Genomic DNA, 17,501 nt, shown 5'->3' with positions numbered 1-17,501 from the left:
GCAGGTGGAGATAGAGATAAAAAGTGAGTGGTACTGGACAACCAGCCCCTCCATAGGCTAGTATATGCCTCATCACAAAGCAAAAAACCCGGCACGAAACCGGAAAACCTTCATCACCAATCTAGAGAAAACCACAACAGTGCGAACAGAACAAATATTATAACAAACTGAATCTGAAAGTTCTTGCTTCATTTTGAAATCTGTGTTCAAGTCTGTGCATAACAATCTAAACAGACAGGAACAACAAACACATAGTAAATAGATAAATGCAACAGTAATTCAGGGAGGGATCTTGGATTCATCTGCTGCGGCTAAAGTTAAGAAAATTATCAGGTAAGAGATTTTTTTTCTTCCTTAGCGCAGGCAGCAGAAGAATCCATGGGATGTAACAAAGCAGTCTCAGTTAGGGAGGGATACTGTCAAACCCCGAGTCAATACCGCCGCTCCAAAAGAAGCATCTGATTTGGCAGCCACATCAACTCTATAATGCCTTGAAAAGGTGTGTAAGGAAGCCCAAGTAGCAACCCGACAAATTTCATGCAAGGACAGCACCGAGGACTCTGCCCACGAAGCCACAAGCACTCTGGTTGAATGAGCTCACAACGGCTCTGGCGCCACCCAACCCGACAAGTACACAGAGGAAATAGCTTCCTTAAGCCATTGAGCAATAATAGGCTTAGAAGCCGCCTCACCGCTGTGGGAACCCGAAAGAAGGACAAATGATCCGTCCATTGAAAGTCATTAGACATGTTTAAGTAGCAGAGAAGGACGTGATGCACGTCTAAAAGATGAAGCTTCCGGAAACCCGAGGGATAATCCTCCTCCCGAAAGGAAGACAAAGAGGCTGATTAAGATGAAAAGCCGAGATGACCTTCGACAAAAAAGAAGGAACAGTGCGCAAAGTGACCCCCCACTTCCAAAAACTGCAAAAAAAGGATCACGACACAATAGGGCTTGAAGCTCCGAGATCCTACGAGCCAAAGCGATAGCCACCAAAAAGACTGCCTTCAGGGTGAGGTCTTTATCCAAAGCCCTATGTAACAGCTCAAGGTGGGCCTTGCAATGCCTTGAGAACTAGACTAAGGCTCCAGGATGGACAGGGTTGTCACAAAGGAGGGCGCAGATGAAGCACCCCACACAAGAAACGGACAATGTCTGGATGAGCAGCCAGGGAAGAACCTGACACTGTACCCAAAAACACACTAGGACAGCCACCTGAACCCAAGCGAATTATAGGTTAATCCTTTCTGTAAACCATCCTGCAAAAAGGCCAAGAGTTGAGCTACTGACACCTGAAAAGAAGACCACGCTCGGGGCCTCACACCATGCAACAAAAGTGTGCCAAACACTGTCATACGCCATCGAGGTAGACTGCTTGCGAGCCTGCAATAAGGTAGTTATTACTATCTCTAAACAGCCCTTTTTCCTCAAACGCGCCCGTTCAATAGCCAAGCCATAAGACCAAAGCGGGAGGGATCCTATCTGAACAAGTCCCTGATGAAGAAGGCCGGGCAGATCTGGAAGACGGAAGGGCAATTCCACTAGAAGCCGCACCAGATCTGCATACCAAGGGCACCAGGGCCAATCCGGAGCCACAAGAATGACCCGGTCTGGAAGCTGACTGATCCTGAGTAGGACCCACCCTATCAAGGGCCAAGAGGGAAAAATGTACAGAAGAGGGTCCTCCGACCACGGCTGAAGAGCGCCCAGTCCTGCAAAACCGAGTTCTTTCCTTCTGCTGAAGAAGAGGGGAACCTTGGCATTCACCTGGGTCGCCAAGAGGTCCATCAATGGAGTGCCCCATTTCTGACAGAGCAACTGAAACAGCTCTGCCGACAGATCCCACTCCGCTGGATCCAGGGTGCGTCGGCTGAGAAAATCTGCCTGCACATTGCTCTGACCCACGATGTGAGTTGTCAATAGGCATAGCAGGTGAGCCTCCGCCCACTGGAGGAAGCGATCCACCTCGGTCGCCAGGGCCAGACTCTGGGTGCCACCTTGCTGATTGATATAAGCCACCGCCGTCACACTGTCCGAAAATATACGGACCTCTTTCCCCAACAACAAGGTCTGGAACGCTTGCAGGGTGTTGAAAACTGCCTGAAGTTCCAGGCAATTGATCGGCCAAGCGGCTTCCATTGCCAACTAAGTTCCCTGGGCATGACGGTGAAAGACAAAGAGCCCCCCAACTGGAGAGACTGGCATCCGTGACTACAACTACCCGCTGCGGAGCCGCCAGAGACACGCCCTTCAGCAAGTGGGGACCAGAAAGCCACCAGTTCAGACTGCGCTTCGCCCGGGGGAGCCACAGCAACTGGCGTCAATAATCCTGAGAGACTAGAGACCATCTGCAGGGAAGCGAGGAGTGAAGAGGCCGCATGTGAGCTCTGGCCCAATGAACTACCTCTAGGGTCGCTGCCATGGACCCGAAGACCTGAACGTAATCCCAGGCCCGGGGACTAGACAACTTTGGAAGATTGGAAATAGCTGAACAGAGTTTGATCACACATTCCTCCGGTAAGAAGACATGTCCCAACGCCATATCGAAATGAGCTCCCAGGCAGTCTAACTGCTGAGAGGGAACTAGATGACTCTTGTGGAGAATGACCCAGTCGGTGGCCTTGCGACTCTCCTGAACTGAGTCTGCTCGAATCAACCAGTCATCCAGGTAGGGATGGACCCGGATTCCTTCCTTTCGCAGGAACGTTGCTACTACCACCGTGACCTTGGAGAACAACCTTAGAGCACTACAGAGGCCAAAGGGCAGCGCCCGAAACTGAAAATGACGGCCAAGAATGGCAAAATGCTGGAATCGCTGATGAGAAGGCCAATGGGAATATGAAGATATGACTCCTTGAGATCCAACACCGTGAGGAACTATCCCAGCTGAACTGCTGCCACGACAGACCACAACGTCTCCATGCGAAAATGCCCGACTCTCAAGAAGTGGTTCAGCTTGCGGAGATCGAGGATGGGCTGAAAGAAACCCCCTTTTCGAGGCACTATGAAATACATGGAATACCGTCCTGTCCGTGGCTCGCGAGGCGGGACCACTGCCCCAAGATTCAAGAGGTAGTAAAAGGTGGTGTTGACTGCAACTCTTTTGGAGGCGGAATCAGATCGGGATTCCAAAAATGCGTCGCCTATGGGAGAAGCAAACTCTAGTTTATAACCCTCTCTGATACCCATTGGTCTGCAGTAATTTTGGCCCACTCTTCAAAGAAGAGGGTCAACCGACCCCCAATCCTGGGTACGGAAGAATGGGTCGTCGTCCCATCATTGCGCTGGGCATCCTGAAGTGCCTGGTCGCAAGGAGGAGATAGTGGACCGCTTATCACCTCGAAAGGAAGAACGCTACTGGAAACGGTTCCACTGAAAATTAGCCGCAGGACAACCGGGGCGAAAACAACGAACCTTTCAGGCGAGATCGAGTAGAAGCAAGTCGCGGAGCAGATCTAGCTCTGTTCTCAGGGAGATGTTGACCGTTAGAGTCACCCAAATCCTTGGCAATCTTTTCCAAATCCTTCCCAAACAGGAGCTTGCCTCGAAAGGGCAACCCAGTGAGTCGCTGCTTAGAGGCCAAATCCGCCGCCCAATGGTGTAACCACAACAGCGAGAAGAAACCACCAACGCCACCTGCTTAGCTGAAGCACAGACAAAGTCATAGAGGGAGTAAGCTAAATAAGCTAAACCTGATTCCAAATGAGCGGAGACAGACTCCAAGCGTAAACCCTCATCTGGGTCTTGCTCCTGTGCCTGATGAAGCCAACTAAGGATTGCCCTGGCCGCTTATGAGCTACAAATCACGGCCTGGAGAGCCAAGACTTTCAAAGAAGCTTCCAAACGACGGTCCTGCATGTCCTGGAGCTACACCTTCTTCCAAAGTAAAAGTAGTTTTCTTGGTGACCGCAGTCACCAAAGCATCCACAGTAGGGAGAACATACTTGTCTGCTTGATCTGTAGCCACCGGATAAAGGTGAGACATTGCTTTGGACACCTTAAAGGACCCCTCAGGGTCCACCCACTGAGCTGAAATCAGTTCCTGAATGGCCTCGTGGACTGGGAACGCCTTAGAAGGCTTCCATGTGCTGGGCATTTTAAGACTGACCGAGGAAGAAGCCTGAACATCAGGGTCAGCAATACCCAGAGCCGCCAAGGCATCAGAAATAAGTGACGGAAGCTCCGCCTTATGTAAAACTCTGACAGCAGTAGGATCATCAGACTCCACTTGCACTAATTCACCCTCCTCTAGCTCATCTACCCTAGAAGGGCAGAGGGAATCCTCCAAAAACACAGCCATGAAAGGCAAAAGGGAACCGGGACATAAAGACGCCCCCTCAGAAAAAGAGGTAGTCCTCCTCCTCCTTGGAGCTTGTGCCCTAGGAACAGAGTTTAGCTCTAAGCCTGCCACAGAGGGACCTTGTATGAAAGGCTGAGGGGCAGCCTTCTTTATCATATATGCTTGGTGTAGAAGGAGAACAAACTCTGGGGAAAACGGATCCCTAGAGCTCCCAAGCCTAGAAAGGGCCCCCACAGTTAGCAGCGGAGAGGAAGAAGTGCCTGCAGTTATGAGAAAACTGCGCTACAGCGTGCAAGGGCTCCGAAACCGCCATCAGCCGACTTGGGGGAGCCACGTCAGGAGAAGAAAGCAAAATGGCGCGTGCACCTGCACCCTCAGCGAAGGAAACAAGACTGTGGAAGGCATGGTATCAGCCAGCACAGGTTTACAGCAGCCTGCCAAACACAGCCCCACTGTGGGTCTCTTTTTCCTGTAGCGGGAGCATCATTTCACCGCCTCAGCCACCATGCCGACGCCCACTCTGTGGTACGGGGAAAAGAAGCACAACACTCACCCGACGAAGGCAGACAGCACTGCAAGCCTCCCAGAGCAAAACTGCCAGTAAACAGGCAGAGAAACACTAGAGAGAATGTTGTTCCTGCGTCCTCCTGTTCAGTTGGTTGTTTTGGGAGGTTTCTGGGGTTGTTGTTTTTTTTTAATCAGCTGCACAGAGGAGATGTTTCAGTAGCACTGAAGCTTTTTTCTCTTTTCTCCTTGGCCCTGTACCCAGACATTGCAGGTTCTTGAAAAGGATTAACAGGACAGTTACATTTCCAGGTTCTTGTCCTATATTAGTAATTGACAGCTATGAACCAGCAACACTGGGGTTGGAAGGCACCCATTCCCCAGGAAGTGCTATTCTGCCTCTTTATTCTCTTAAGGCAGATAGGGACTGAGACTCAACTTTGGATTTCCAGGCCATGTCAGTTCATCCATATGGGCTACTGCATAACACTTCAGAGAACTTTCTGTATCATCTCAAAACCAAAAGGTCTTGATCCTAGGGAACGCCATTATCTGACATATTACATTGGAAGCAGACTCCATGGGCCCGAACAAAAGTACTCTGCCTTCCAGGTTCCTCAGCTAGAAGAAACACAAACCAAATGTAATTAGAGAACAGAATAAAGACTCTAAGGTCGATGATGTAATATATGTGGGAACTCATGACTTGGCCAGGGATAGCATACCTATAGTACAGAGCGCATTCCAGAAATTAGAGGAAGGGCCGAGGTCCTTGGTGAGGACTGTGGCTTTTTCTGAAATACAGCCTGCCTATGAAAAGAGTAAGGAAAGACTATATGATACAGAGAACTTCAATGGTGGACTCAAAACCTGGCACCAAAAAGAAGGTTTTAAATATTTGTAACATTTGTTATACCACAAAATCACAAGAGTATGGCCAGAAAGGTGGAGTAGCAGCTTTATATGTAAAAAAAACAATTTTAAAGCACCTGAGATACAGGGGACCTGGGGAGAGGAAGAAGCTATGTGGATTGTCTTAGAGAGAAGATGGAACATCCATCCACATTTTGTTAGAGATCTATAGACAACACCAAACAGAGAAATTAGACAAAGATTTGGTCACAGACATCCAAAAATTGGGAATGAAGGAGGAGGAGGTGGTACTGCTGGGGCACGTCAACCTGCCAGATGCAGATGGGAAGGTCTCATCTGCAGAATTGGAAAGAACTGGAGAGACTATAGATGCTTTTCAAAGTGCACTGCTGAGACAAATGGTGACAGAACCCACAAAGGGAGGGGAGATGCCAGATCTTGTGCTCACAAAGGGAGACAGTATGTCCAATGTCAGGGTGAGTGCCCACCTGGCTAATAGTGACCATCACACTGTATGGTTTGATATAAGGGCTAAAGCGAAATGTGGAAACAACGTTCAAAATACTGGATTTTAAGATTGTTGACTTTGTTGAAAACCGAGGAGTACCTGAAGAAAGAACTGATGGGATGGAAGGACACAGAAGAAGTGGAGGATCTGTGGTTCAAACTGAAAGGCACTATAAAATCAGCAACAGACATATAAAGGAAGGTAAACAAGAACAAGAGAAAAAGGAAACCAATATGTTCACCCAACAAGTCGCTGACAAAATAAAGGCAAAACAAGTGGCATTCAAGACATACAAAAGAATGCAAGAGGAGGAACACAGAAGAGATTACCGGATAAAACCAAAAGAAAGAAGAGAGAAGTACGCTGGCAAAGGCTCTGGTGGAGAAGTACGCTGGCAAAGGCTCTGGTGGAAAAACAAATGGCTAAAAACAAAGAAGGGCGACAAAAGACTTTTTTCAGGTATATTAGTGAACAGAGGAAGGCACAAGATAGCCCAGTGACTTATGTGCCATCCTGGGACTAATGAGCTTGCTTGTGCCTGATGTCTTATATACTTCTACCTGCAGTACGAGTCAACAGGGTCCTCTCTTCTGTGGTCACTTTCCCGCCTCAGATTTCAGCAACACTGGGATATGCCGACATGCTCTGGCTGCTGCTGCTTCTGACACATTACTGATAGAACACCATGTTCTGCAGGCCTCCTACTCTCCTAGCACTGGCCCAGTGACTGACGAGCCATCATGGGACTGTCTCATGCCATTTTGGATTACCTTCCAAAACAGCTGTATCTACATCAGCTACTGATAAAGATTTGGAAGCAGAAGGCAGGTCATGGAGATGAACCTGTGCTCTGGGATTATGCTGAGTGAAAACCAGAGCTTGATTTATGCCCTTGATACACTACTACCCTTTCCATGCCTCCTTGATACTTATGTAGAGGAGGCCTTCATATTGGATAGTGGCATTCACCCATAATTTAGAAGGATGAGGAGCTTTTTCTGTTTCAGTGCACCATTTAAACTTTGATTTGAAAATTTTGGTGATCCCTCATGAAGGCAAAGCAGAAACCTGGCCAAGTTGGGTCCTTCTTTAGTAACATTTGTTTTGGCTAACTCCTGTTCGTTCATTTATTGGATCACTTTTACTGTTTCTGCTGCTTTGTGTATTTCTGCAGAGGTTTTTCTCCTGTTTTGGGGAATTTTTTTGGGGGGAGGGGGGGCAGATTAGGGACTTACCTAAAGCGATTCAACTCATAGATCAATTTGGTTCTCTCTCAGGATTAAAAATAAATTATGATAAATCGGAGATCCTAAATCACAGGCCTTCTGAAGCAATCGGGCAACAAACTTTGTTGAAACAAGCTCCAAGGGTTCTTAATACCTGGGGATTTTTATTAGTGCTGATGTCAAGCAACTTTATAAATTGAATGTTTGGGACAAGATAGTATAAAAAAAAGTTGTGAAGTGGAAAGAGCTACCTCTATCATTGTTAGAAGAAATGCCTTATTTAAAACAGTAGCCCTACCTAAGATTCTATACAGATGATTCCCTTTTGGATAAAAACTAAAGATAAGCAATGGTTTAGGCATCCTTAGACAGTTTCTATGGCGAGGTCGAGTAGCATGTATAGGTCTCAGCAGATTATTCCTGACTCAGGAACCGGGGGGGGGGGGGGGGGGGGGGGGGGGGGTTGATTTCCAGCTATATAATGTTGCAGCAATAATGCGCTAAGTACATGAACTCTACAGTAAGGCAACAGTTTTTTTTTCCAGCTAATATGCCTGTCATGTTGGCTGGGGATCTGGACCCCCTAACCTTGTTTCATATGGGGAATGGTAGATATAGTGGCGGTACTGTCCCGATTCCAAAATTACCTTCACTAGGATCATGCTTTTTTTTAGGGGCACAATAAACACTCAGCAAGGATTCTTCATTTTTGGCTCTGGTAGATAATTCAAAGACTTGCACTCTGAAAAGGTGTAGGCAATTGGGAGACCTGATGGGAAAATTAGGTTCTTACCTTGGTAATTTTCTTTCCTTTAGTCATAGCAGATGAATCCATTACGAATGGGTTGGGTCCATCAACCAGCAGGGGGAGATAGAAAGTACTGAAAACCTTAGTGCCTCATGGCCAGCTAGCTCCATCTGCCTCTTCAGTATTTGAAGCTTCCAAAGCAGTGTGACACCGCCACATATAATAACATGAACTTTCCTCACAGCGGATGAACGTCCCAGAACAGGAGCAACAATTCAAAGGAGGGACGAAATCAAACTCCTGTAACAGAACAGAAATCCTGAAGACTGTTTTCCAACTTCTCCCATTGAGGGACCATATCTACAGGAAAAACTGAACATAAAACCAAGATCAATCACATAATGAACCACTGAGGCAGGGCTCATGGATTCATCTGCTATGACTAAAGGAAAGAAAATTACCAAGGTAAGAACCTAATTTTCCCTTCCTTGTCATCAAGCAGATGAATCCATTACGAATGGGATGTATCAAAGCAATCCCTAGATAGGGTGGGAACAAGCCACACCATGCGCCAGCACTTGTGCTCCAAAATGCGCATCTCTCCTGGCAGCCACATCCAGCCTGTAATGTCGGGCAAAAGAGAGCTTAGAAGCCCAAGTAGCTGCACTACATATCTCTTGAAGAGAGAGTGCTCCAGTTTCAGCCCAGGAAGAGGCTATAGTCGCTTTAGATGCTGGATACCCTCTGCGCAGACCTGATAACAGAACAAAAAGATGATCAGAGGTCCGAAAGGCATTTGACATGCACAGATACTGCAACAGAGCCCTTCACACATCTAGGAGGTGCAATTGCCCAAAGGATTCTGGAAACTCCTCTTTAAAAAAGGAGGGCAGGAAAATAGGCTGGTTTAGGTGAAATGCTGAAACCACCTTAGGCATGAAGGACGGCACAGTACGTACCATAAGTCCAGACTCTGAGAATTGCAGAAATGGGTCTCGACAGGACAGCGCCTGGAGCTCAGACACCCGTCTTGCCGATGCAATGGCCACCAAAAAGACCGTCTTTAGGGTCACATCCTTCTCTGAAGCTCGCCTAAGCGGTTCGAAGGGCGAACACTGAAGAGCCTTTAAAACTAACCCCAGGTTCCAGGCCAGGCACGGAGCTCGCACGGGAGGATGGAGCCGAAGCACCCCTCTGAAAAACCGTGCCACATCCGGACAAACAGCCAGAGAGGCCAGCAACCTTCCCTCGAAAACATGCTTAAGGCTGCCACTTGAACACGCAGGGAATTATAGGCAAGGCCTTTTTGTAAACCATCCTGCAAAACGTCAACTATCGTCGAGACAGAAGCCCACATGGGTGTGATCACTTTAGAAGCACACCAAGCCTCAAACTGGCGCCAAATCTTGGCATAAACCATGGAAGTGGAATGCCTGCGGGCCTGAAGGAGAGTGGCAATGACTTTACTGGAATAACCCTTGTCTCTCAATTGCGCCCTCTCAATAGCCATGCCGTAAGACCAAAGCAGCAGACGTCCTCCATGGTTACCGGTCCCTGTGACAACAGATTCGGTACCAGAGGTAATGGAAGATGAGCCTCCACCAGCATCCGCCGGAGGTCCGCATACCACGGCCTCCTGGGCCAATCCGGGGCGATGAGAACCACCTCTCCTTGATGTAGCCGAATCCGCAGGAGTACTCGCCCTATCAAGGGCCACGGAGGAAACACATACAGGAGGCCCTGAGGCCAGGGTTGAGCCATGGCATCCAACCCCACCGAGCGAGGATCTCTCCGTCCGCTGTAAAAGCACGGGACTTTGGCATTTGCGCTTGAGGCCATAAGATCCGCTACGGGCGTCCCCCATTTGGCATTGATCTGCAGGAATACTTCGTCTGCAAGTTCTGACTCCACTGGGTCGATCTGATTCCTGCTTAGATAATCGGCTTGCACGTTGCTCTGACCTGCAATGTGAGCTGCTGACAGAAACTGCAGATGTAGCTCGGCCTAGTGGCATATCTGAGCGACCTCTGAGGCCAGTGCTTGACACTGAGTGCCGCCCTGTTGAGTTATGTAGGCCACCGCTGTCGTGTTGTCCAACAGAACTCTGACAGCCAATCCTTCCAGGGTCAATTGAAAGGCCAGAAGCGCCTGGAAAATCGCTTTCAACTCCAAGTGATTGATGGACCACTCTGACTCCTCGGGTGTCCAGAGACCCTGGGCATGCCTTCCCCGGCAGTGTGCGCCCCAGCCCTTCAGGCTGGCATCTGTTACCACCAGGCACCAATCGGGGAGCGCTAGCGGCATTCCTCGCCGCAGCTTGCTGTCTGAGAGCCACCACTCCATACTGAGCTGGGCCGCAGGGAGCCACGTGAGTCTGCATTGATAATCCAGAGATACTGGAGACCATTGTTGAAGCAGGGAACACTGCAGAGGTCTCAGGTGCGCTCTCGCCCAGGCACCACATCCAAAGTGGCCATCATCGACCCCAACAGCTGGACTATGACCCAAGCTCGCGGGCGAGGCATCCTCAGGAGCAGACGGACCTGGATCTGAAGCTTGCACCGCCTTTGCTCGGGTAGGAACACATAACCGGATCCCCCAATATTCTAGAGATTGAGAGGGGGTCAGGTGACTTTTGGCCAAATTGACAACCAAGCTCAGAGGTTGAAGTACTGAGACCACTCTGGCTGTTATCTGATGACTCTCCAATGCCTAGTCCGCTCTGATAAGCCAGTCGTCTAGGTACAGGTGAACTCGGATACCCTCTCGCCTGAGAAAAGCTGCTACTACCACCATTACCTTTGAAAAGGTTCGGGGAGCTGTGGCAAGGCCCAAAACTGGAAATGTTTTCCCATCACCGCAAACCGCAGAAGCCTCTGGTGCGGGGGCCAAATAGAAATGTGCAAGTAAGCTTCTTTCAGGTCCAGAGACGTGAGAAACTCACCTGGCTGTACCACCACAATGACGGAGCGCAGGGTTTCCATGTGAAAATGCCGCACTCTCAGGGACTTGTTGATTTCTTCTATGTCTAGGATTGGCCGAAAGGACCCTCCTTTTCACAGCATCACAAAGTAAATGGAGCAACGGCCAAAGCCATATTCAGCGGGAGGCACCGGGTACACCGCCCCTATGTGAATCAAGCCTTGCAAGGTCTCCTCTACCGCCGCCCTTTTGGCGGCAGAAACGCATCGGGACTCCACAAACACGTCTCTCACCGGGGCATTGAATTCTATTCTGTAGCCTTCTCTGATCAGGTCCAAAACCCATTGATCTGAGGAAATCTTGGCCTACTCCTCATGAAAGAGAGAAAGTCGTCCTCCTATAACAGGGAGCGAGGAGAGGGCCAGCACACCATCATTGAGAGGGTCGCTCTTGAACTCCAGGCCTTGGGCCAGCTGCTGCGGAACGTTTGTCTGAGCGAAAGGAGTTCCTCTGCTGAAAACAGGCACGTGAAGTAAACCCTGCAGAACGCCCCGGGCGGTACCTTCGAGCTTCACGGAAGCGAGGTCTGTAAGAGGAGGGAACCGCCTGACCCTTGGAGAAAGGCTACGGCCTATGCTCGGGTAAGCGCTGGGGTTTAGCATCCCCCAGGCCTTTAACAATGTTCTCCAGCTCCTCACCAAATAGGAGAAGGCCTTGAAAGGGCAACTTCACCAACCTTTGCTTAGAGGCCATGTCAGCCGCCCAATGCCGTAGCCACAACAGGCGGCGAGCCGCCACCGCCACAGCCATCTGCTTAGCCGAAGCTCTGACCAGATCATAAAGGGCATCAGCCAAGAAAGACAAGGCCGACTCCATCTGCGGTGCCACCTCCACAAGGGGCTCCGCTCCATCTCTGGGCTGTTCCACTGCCTGTTGTTACCAAGCGAAGCAGGCTCAGGCAGCGTAACAGCTGCATACAGACGCCCATAAGGATAGACCTGAAATCTCAAAGGACCGCTTTATAGCTGATTCAAGGCGTCGGTCCTGCATGTCCTTCAGGGCAACTCCTCCTTCAACTGGGAGGGTAGTTCTCTTTGCCACAGCCGTAACTAGGGCATCCACTTTAGGCACAGCTAGGTGCGCCAAATGCTCCTCACTTAGAGGGTATAATTGCCCCAAAGCCCTGGCAACTTTCAAAGGCCCCTTGGGATCAGCCCACTGAGCCGAAATAAGCTCTTGGATAGAGTCATGCAAAGGAAAGGCTCGAGCAGGCTTTTTAGTACTTGTCATCCTCAGATTAGCAGAGGAGACTTCAGCACTCGCAGGATCTTCAATAGAGAGGGCCTGCAATGCATTAGAAACAAGCGCTGGCAGCTCATCATGGTGAAAAATCTCACCGTGGAAGGATCACCTGGATCCGGTGGCAATCCTGCACCTTCCTCTGGCTCTCCAGACCACGTGGGCCTGCCAGACCCCTCAGACTCCTCACATCCCGACCACCGGGGGGGGGGGGGGAGGGAATGTGCCACTCTCTGAAGGGGAATGCACCCTTCTGCACTTGTCCTGCGACCATCTGTCAGGGGAAAACGCACCTGCCGGCAATTCAAGGCCGGGCTCCAATGGAGGAGACACAGGCAGCAGGGCCGATTGAGACCCCTGCGGGAGAGCTCTTTATGCAGCAGCAACACAAACTCAGGGGAGAATGGCTCACTCTGGTCTCCCGGTTCCAGTCCGGGGGTAAGAGCTCTCATATTAGCCTCCATACGAGGCTCCCTTCCAGGCTCAAACCCCTCTGCCTCAGCGGGGGTCGCGCCATGCTGTTCCAAAAAGGCGCCCGCTGCCAGCTCCACAGAGCGGGAAGAAACCTCGCTCGCCATGCTTGGGTCGGCTCTGACGTCAGAAGAGTATGATTTACAGAACCCTGCTGCTGATCTGCGCTTGCCACAACGGGAACAGCGCTTAACAACCTCCGCAACCATCGCCGAAAACGGCGGGAAATTCAAAATGGCGAATTCATGCCAAAATCGCCCCGAACGCGGGCCCTCTCCGGAGGACCTACAAAATGCTCTTACCTCCCCGGACCAAGTCCACAGAGCTCCGATCCGCTGCACAATCAGAAGAAAACCTCTTTTCTGGGATCGCAGCACTACAGTGCGACGCAACTTTTTTTTTTTTTTTTTAACACTGTGAGGAAAGTTAGAGGCAACAGCGCAAGAGGCAAATTTTTTCCACTCTGGAGGATCAGTAGCGTAGGAAAGGCAGTAAAAGGGCGAACCTATGTGCCTGCATCCACAGCGTGAGCAAAGACAGGGACAGGGCTAGCCTATGTGTCTACATTAACATCGGGAGCCGGGTAAGGCAGGGAAAGGGCGTACCTATGTGCCTTTAAAGTGGGCACCACCAGCCACAACACCCCTGCTACAACTGGCAACAGCACAGGAGCCACTCCAGGCAGATTTTCTGAAGGAGCTGAATAAGCTGCGACCACCCTGCTGGGGAGATAGAGAATACTGAAGAGGCAGATGGAGCTAGCTGGCCATGAAGCACTATGGTTTTCAGTGCTCTCTATCTCCCCCTGCTGGTTGATGGTCACAACCCATCCGTAATGGATTCATCTGCTTGATGACAAGGAAAAAGCTGATGCCTGACACTTTTCCTTCTTTTAAACAGGTCCGTCGGAAGTGGGATTTTTCTAAACAGCATTTCTTCTTTTATTTGCAGGTTCGTCACTACAAGACAGGGAGGTAGGGAGGCTTTGCAGATAGGGGAAGTGGACAAGGACTTTGAATCTCTGTCTCAACATTTTAAATAAGCTGACAATATGGTATGGGGATGGCCAGCTGGGATGATCAGAAACAGCATAGCTACGCTGGCTCGTACCTGGTCTGACGAGTTGGCTATTAATATCAGTGGAATGGAGCTTTCTAAATTATGGCTAACAGAGTATCTTAATGTCTAGTGCTCATTTACAAGAAGGGAAAATTAGGTTCTTACCTTGGTAATTTTCTTTCCTTTAGTCATAGCAGATGAAGCCATTACGTATGGGTTATGTCCATCAACCAGCAGGGGAGATAGAGAGCACTCAAACTTTCACAGTGCCCTCTTGGCCAGCTAGCTCCACTGCCTCTTCAGTATTTGAAGCTTCCAAAGCAGTATGGCAAACCGCAATGGGAATCACAAGAGCTTTCCTCACAGCGAACGATGGCCCATCACAAGGGCATGAACTCATAAAGGAGGGAATACACATCCTCCTGGAGGGAATAAACTCATCCTCCTTACTGTATAAGTGGAGGGGAACACACGCGCCTCCTGGAGGGAATCACACATCCTCCCAACACACTGGAGGGAATGAACTCATCCTCCTATTTATAGAACTGGAGGGGAACACACGCGCCTCCTGGAGAGAATCAACACATCCTCCAAAAAGAACATGCTGGAGGGAATGAACACATCCTCCTAAATTTAAACTGAACATGAATCCTGAAGATTGTTTTCCAACTTTCTCCCAAGGAAGGAACTTCAGGAAATTAGAACAGAACCTGAAAAACAGATTCACAGCATACAGACAATCATACAGGGAGGGCTCATGACTTCATCTACTATGACTAAAGGAAAGAAAATTACCAAGGTAAGAACCTAATTTTCCCTTCCTTGTCATCAAGCAGATGAAGCCATTACGTATGGGATGTAACAAAGCAATCCCTAGATAGGGTGGGAACAAGCCACACCACGCGCTAGCACTTGTGCACCAAAACGCGCATCCCTCCTGGCAGCCACATACAGCCTGTAATGTCGGGCAAAGGAGAGCTTAGAAGCCCATGTTGCTGCACTGCATCTCTCTTGAAGAGAGAGTGCTCCAGTTTCAGCCCAAGAGGAAGAAATCGCTCTAGTAGAATGTGCCTTAAAGGCTACAGGCGGAACCCTGCCGGCCAGCAGATAAGCTGAAAAGATAGTTTCTTTGAGCCAGCGGGCAATAGTGGCTTTAGACGCTGGAGACCCTCTGCGAGAACCGGATAGCAAAACAAACAGATGATCAGAAGTCCTGAAAGAGTTAGTAACTCGCAAATACTGCAGCAGAGTCCTGCGCACATCCAAAAGGTGCAGCTGCCCAAAAGATTCTGGAAACTCTTCCTCTGAAAAAGAGGGCAAGAAAATAGGCTGGTTTAGGTGAAAGGCTGAAACCACCTTAGGCATAAAGGAAGGCACCGTCCGAACCGTGACTCCGGACTCTGAAAATTGCAGAAATGGGTCTCTACAGGACAGCGCCTGGAGCTCTGACACCTGTCTCGCCGAGGTAATGGCCACCAGAAAAACGGCCTTCAGTGTCAAATCTTTCTCCGATGCTCGCCGAAGCGGCTCAAAAGGAAATGCCTGCAGGGTTTTCAAAACTAGCCCCAGGTTCCAAGCTGGACAGGGTGCTCGCACTGGAGGTCGGAGCCGAAGCACCCCTCTAAGAAACCGTGCCACATCTGGGTGAGCAGCCAAAGACACGCCTTCCACCTTACCACGAAGGGAGGCCAACGCTGCCACCTGCACCCGCAGGGAATTATAGGCCAAGCCTTTTTGTACACCTTCCTGCAAAAAGTCCAGAATCGGCGAGACAGGAGCCCGCATTGGAGCAATGGCTCTGGAAGCACACCAAGACTCAAACAGGCACCAAATCCTGGCATAAGCCACGGAAGTGGACCGCTTGCGGGCTTGCAGGAGAGTGGAAATAACTTTATTGGAATAACCTTTATCCCTCAATTGCGCCCTCTCAATAGCCATGCCGTAAGACCAAAGCGGCCGGCGTCCTCCATGGCTACCGGTCCCTGAGTCAACAGGTTCGGTACCAGAGGTAACGGCAGAGGAGCCTCCAGGAGCATCTGTCGGAGGTCTGCATACCAAGGTCTCCTTGGCCAATCCGGGGCGATGAGGACCACTTCTCCTGGGTGCAGCCAAATCCGCAAGAGCAGGCGCCCTATCAAGGGCCATGGGGGAAACACATAAAGTAGACCCGGAGGCCAGGGTTGAGCCAAGGCATCCAACCCCGCCGAGTGAGGATCTCTCCGTCTGCTGAAGAAGCACGGGACTTTGGTATTGGCACTTGTCGCCATTAGATCCATCACGGGCTTGCCCCATTTGGCACAGATCTGCAGGAATACTTCGTCTTCCAGATTCCATTCTGCTGGATCGATCTGATGCCTGCTCAGATAATCGGCCTGCACATTGCTCTGACCTGCAATATGAGCTGCCGACAGACACTGAAGATGCAGCTCGGCCCAGTGGCAAATCAGTTCGGCCTGCGCGGCTAGTGCTCTGCACCGTGTTCCGCCTTGTCGATTTATATAGGCCACCGTTGTCATGTTGTCCGACATCACTCTGACAGCCAATCCTTCCAGGGTCACTTGAAAGGCCAGAAGCGCCTGAAACACCGCTTTCAACTCTAGGCGGTTGATGGACCACTCCGACTCCTCGGGTGTCCATAGACCCTTGGCATGCTTCCCCTTGCAGTGTGCGCCCCAGCCCTTCAGGCTGGCATCTGTTACCACTAGGCACCAAACGGGGAGCGTCAGCGGCATTCCTCGCCGCAGCATGCTGTCCGAGAGCCACCACTCCATGCTGAGACGGGCCGCAGGGAGCCAAGTAAGTCTGCATTGGTAATCCTGAGAAATAGGAGACCATCTCCGGAGTAGGGAATACTGTAGAGGTCTCAGGTGCGCTCTCGCCCAGGGTACCACGTCCATCGTGGCTGTCATCGATCCCAGCAGCTGGACAATGTCCCAAGCTCGCGGGCGGGGCATCCTCAGGAGCAGACGGACCCGATTCTGAAGTTTGCACCGCCTTAGCTCGGGTAGGAACACATAGCCCGAGACTGTGTCGAACCTGGCCCCCAAAAACTCTAGAGATTGTGAAGGGGACAGGTGACTTTTGGCCATATTGACGACCCAGCCTAGAGATTGCAGTACTGAGACCACTCTAGCTGTAGCTTGTAAGCTCTCTGTTGCAGAGTCTGCTCTGATGAGCCAGTCGTCTAGGTACGGGTGAACCCTGATACCTTCTCGCCTGAGAAAAGCAGCTACTACCACCATTACCTTCGAAAAGGTTCGGGGAGCTGTGGCGAGGCCAAAAGGCAAGGCCCTGAACTGGAAATGTTTTCCCAACACCGCAAACCTCAGAAACTTCTGGTGCGGGGGCCAAATTGGTATGTGCAAGTAAGCTTCTTTCAGGTCTAGAGACGTGAGAAACTCTCCTGGCTGAACCGCCGCAATGACGGAGCGCAGGGATTCCATGTGGAAATGCTGCACTCTCAGGGACTTGTTCACTTCTTTTAAGTCCAGAATGGGGCGAAAGGACCCACCTTTTCGCGGCACCACAAAGTAGATGGAGTATCGGCCGCAGCCTTGCTCGGCGGGAGGCACCGGGGTCACTGCCCCTAAC

At 50.3% G+C, this 17,501-nt stretch overlaps 1 protein-coding gene across 1 annotated transcript in view; it reads right to left on the bottom strand.

Annotated features, from left to right (window-relative positions):
- The window catches only part of HSF1 (heat shock transcription factor 1), a 379,429-nt gene that overhangs the window by 344,969 nt on the left and 16,959 nt on the right, over positions 1–17,501 (bottom strand). The window lies entirely within an intron of this gene.

Source organism: Microcaecilia unicolor, chromosome 1 (assembly GCF_901765095.1).
Source record: "Microcaecilia unicolor chromosome 1, aMicUni1.1, whole genome shotgun sequence".
Classification (NCBI taxonomy): domain Eukaryota; kingdom Metazoa; phylum Chordata; class Amphibia; order Gymnophiona; family Siphonopidae; genus Microcaecilia; species Microcaecilia unicolor.
The sequence above is the reverse complement of the archived record's forward strand: the minus strand, read 5'-3'. Positions and strand labels throughout refer to the sequence as shown.